We start from the raw sequence: 4,452 nt of genomic DNA on the forward strand, positions 1-4,452 counted from the left end.
TCTTTGGGGGTAGTGATATTCATCTTATTCTCAGATCTATCCCAAGCACTAGCATATTGTGGGTGCTCAGGACACATGTTGAATATGTTTAGGAGAAATGCACTCAGGCAGTGCTTGGAAAATAGAAGTGTGTTTGAACTGACTGATTTTCTTTAGAAACCTACACTTTACATATTAGTGACATTTCTCAAAAAGCCCAACATATAAAAGGAACATATTCAAAGTTAAGAGCGAACACTCTCTCTGATGCGTAGTAGGACTGCAGGCCCATTGGTTTTAAGGTGCTGACTCTGTCTTTTGAAGACAGGACGTGGCTTCTGAAAGGCCAAAGTCTATAAGAAAAATGCCAAGTTTCTTACAACAATTTGCTGGCCAGGGACAAGTGAAATCTGAAGTGCTGAGGAATCAAAATAGAAGAACGATTGCAGCCAACTAACCAATTCATTTTCCTCTTGCCATGGAGACTGCATCTACAGCTTCCATAAAGTCCTGTGCCAGATGGTACCATGAGGGAGAAGAATCTCTCCAAAGATGATAAATAAATGTCACCAGGAAAGGCTTTAGGGCCGCAGCAGTGGACGTTTGTTTATGCACAATCAGAATCTCAACAGCAACAGCAAAATCCTCACTTGTAAAATTACCTTGGCTGCTTCACTATGTAAAATGTGAAAAGGAAACAAGTCATTTTCCTGATACATGAGCTCACCACTTATCTGAAATCAGTTACACACTGCATAAAACCCTCTTTTACCCCCTGCCTGGTGACTCCCATTAGTACACAATGTAATTTCACAGCTAGCGCTTGGGGAACTTTCTGGAAGCATTTTAGGCTGAAATAGTGAAGTGGGGGGTGGCATGGGTCTGGTTAATTTCAGAATATTGAAGTGTTGGAATTACAAAGTGATGACAGGATTCATCAGAAGGATTTATTTCTTTGGGCCTGTGGCCTAATGAATTGGAAAATATTTTCCTATGTTTTCTCCTTCAGCTCTAAATTAAAGTGACACATTTTATTAAAAAATGTCATTTTTACATATTAATGTATGAATTATGGTATGGCACACATGACAATAATGTCATCTGGGTGAAACATTCTAGTGATCTCTTGTGTTGATTTTCATTTCACTTAGAAGTGAGAACATAGAATGAAAAAGTATCTATGGAAAGCTTTATTATGTGTGTATGTTATCCAAATACCCTGTGTAAATGTATAGGGATTTTATGTGACGGATCATATATACATCTGCCTAGGCTGTGTATTTGAGGATGTAATTGCCTGAACTTGTACTGTTTTGTAAGGCAGAGGGAAGAGGAGTAAAATAAAATCTGGTCCATTTACAATTTAGGTTGACAGCAATAAAATCACCCAAAATGACATAGCTAATGGAAATTGCTGGACAACTGACTGAAGAGACCAGAATTAACTCTGATTTTTTGTACCCCTAGCCAAAGGATAGTGTCAAGAAGGTCTTCCACCTTCTATTCTCAGATACATTCAAGAATTTTGCTATGGGTCACTGCTTGGGAATGACATTGAGACCATGCCTACATATATTTGCAATGAAAAGATTTTTATCAAGAGCATGAATCTCACTTGATAACCAAAACTAGAACTACTGAGGTAAAAATAGGAACAGGAAATTACCTGAGAGCACTAAAGTAATTTTCTTAGGATAAAAAACACAAAAGATTACAAGTTGGAAAGTAAATCATTAGAGGAGATAATGCCTGAAGAAGAAAAATATTGAATGATATCAATACCTACATATATATTGCATTTAGGCCGTGCATCCTACATATTAGGTATATTTGAACTAATTCTGTGTCTGCACCCATTTCTGTGGTGTGTATCATTTATCTGTGCCAATTTGGCTAGATGTTATAGTTTCTGCCATTGACACATAATTAGGAAATTTGGCAGACATCAAAAATGTGACTGTTGCAAAAAAGACAATTAGATTATCCTTAATGAACCAGACAAAATGAATGATGGAATTTCTTTGGTATCAATGATATATTAATAGAAGTATCAAGTTATCAATGATTGCATAAACAGTGGTACCTAAGCAACTTTAATATATTGCAAACATCTAGTTAATGATTATATACCAGACAGCCCAGGATGTTGAATTAACTAGAATTCCATACTTGGACCTATCATCTTTGAATATTATGCAGATTTTTGTGGGTGGCCTCACTCATTATATCAGCTCTTACTATTAGGTCTTAGTTGGTTGGGATTGCTATAACAAATATCATAAATGGGGTAGTTTATGAAAAACAAGTTAATTTCTCACAGTTCTGGAGCCTAGGAAATTTATGATCAAGTACCAGCAGATTTGGTGTCTGGTGAGGGCCTGCTATCCTGTTGATAGGTGACAACTCCTTGCTATATCCTCATGTGGAAGAATGGGCAAATGATATCTTTAGGGTCTCTTTTATAAGGACACACATCTCAGTCATAAAGAACATGTCCTTCTAAAGGAAAACCATGAGTGAGGGACATGAATCTACTCACATTCCAGGAGTCCCACCTCCCAGAAGTCCCACCTCCTACAATCACAACATTGAAGATTTGAATTTCAACCTAAGAATTTGTTGGAGACAAAAGCATTCAGATCATAGCAACATACACCATCGATCCCATAATTCTTTACCTAAAACTTCTAGGTATGCATGGATCCTCTGTTTACTGTACTGTACAAGTTTACTATCCATAGCTGGACATGGCTATGTACCATCTGAAACTCAATTTGTCATCTGAAACTCAACATGTCCAGTAGCAATCTCCCATTTTACCTGCTTGGACTTTCCTCAAATCTACTGTTAGTGGAGTGTTTGGATAGTTAAGAGCATTCATGTGTTTATAGGTGCCAAAATTATAACTTATTTGTCCCTACTTCCAGTAGTTTCTTAAAACCTGTAAGTCTACCTCCTAAAATTATCAAAAAGACATTCACTTCTCTCCTGCCTGAGTTCAACAATACTCTATCTTTTTTCTAGAATATTGTAACAGCCTCTTGTTCTTATTTCTATTTGCTACTATGTTAATCTGCATTTTAACTTCCTGCAAATATTATCTTTTCAAACAATAATCTTGTCAGTTCCTTTACTTAAAAACCTTGGTGGAAATCTGTTACAAGTCACTGGCAGTGGATCCACCACCTTCCATTCCAGGACTCCCACCTTCCTCTCTGTCAGGAGCACTTTGTGTCTCTTCCACTCTAAAATGCTTGGCTCCTCCTATGTGGGGACATGACATATGCAGGTTTGTCTGCTTGGAATGAAACCTTTTTCCTCTGTTCTCCAACTGGAGAGTTTCTCTCCCACTCAAGTCAAATGCTCACCACTCAGTACAACCTGTTGAGGATCTTCTACATGAAGTCAGTTCCCTCTTCCTGGTTCTAAGTTGTGTTCCCGTGCACTTTAGTTATATCACTTAATGTTGAAGCCTTCAGGCAATGTGCATATTCACCCTGGGTGGGAGAGGTCACAGTTAGACACCATAGTGTTTGGCACTCAGTATTTGTTTGATTTTTGTTTGTTTTTGTTGTTTGTTTGTTTGTTTTTCTGGTACCAGGAATTGAACTCATGACCTTGCACTTGCCAGGCATGCTCTGTGCCACTGAGTAAATCCCCAGCGCAGTAGTTGTTTCATCAGTTTCCACTGAGTGAAGAAATGGTCAAAGGAGTGATACCTTAGCTCCTTTTGATTTCTAAGATGATAAAGGAGGTGAGCGAGGATGTGCTGTATAATGAATATCATTATTTTTCACATTATGGAACAATTAAAGCCAAGTTACTGTGGAGTTTGTGTTCTGTGTTCTAATGGATAAATCAGTTCCTCTAAGACATCAGGTCATCACTTTCTGCATTATTAACAATATATATCACTACCCTGGCCTTAAGTTGAAAACACCATAACACAATTTTTAAATTCACAGCATATATTTTCTGAGAATTGGTCTAAATTTAATGAATAAATTGGATTTAATATACAAAACTATGAGGTCTGTTGGGATTCTAAAACATTTTTAAAATTTGTAGTATATTTCGAGTGTGTTTCATTATTGAAATATATGTACTTAGTAAGATAAAAACTGGTATGAATTTCATCTCTAAAAGGAATTACAAAAATGTTTAGAAAAAAAGTTACAAAACTACTTGTTTCATTTCTTTAAACATTGTTTCATTTGCTGTGAAAAATAATTTCTTCTAATCAGTGTTCTCATTTAAAAACAAGAATATGTGAAAGCTGATATACTAATGAAGTAGAAGGAATTGGAAAACTGACTAATTATAATTAGTATACTAGTAAACTAAAAACGTCCTAGTGTCCATTGTCTTATTAGGAATAAGTTATGGGGAGCAAGTGGGGCCCTGGGTTCCAGAATGAAATAGTTTCTGTCTTGTCTAGAAGACTCAACATCTCACAGGACAGAGAAGATCAAT

This window comes from Chinchilla lanigera, unplaced genomic scaffold, assembly GCF_000276665.1.
Source record: "Chinchilla lanigera isolate Chin_1 unplaced genomic scaffold, ChiLan1.0 scaffold00059, whole genome shotgun sequence".
In the NCBI taxonomy this organism is placed as follows: domain Eukaryota; kingdom Metazoa; phylum Chordata; class Mammalia; order Rodentia; family Chinchillidae; genus Chinchilla; species Chinchilla lanigera.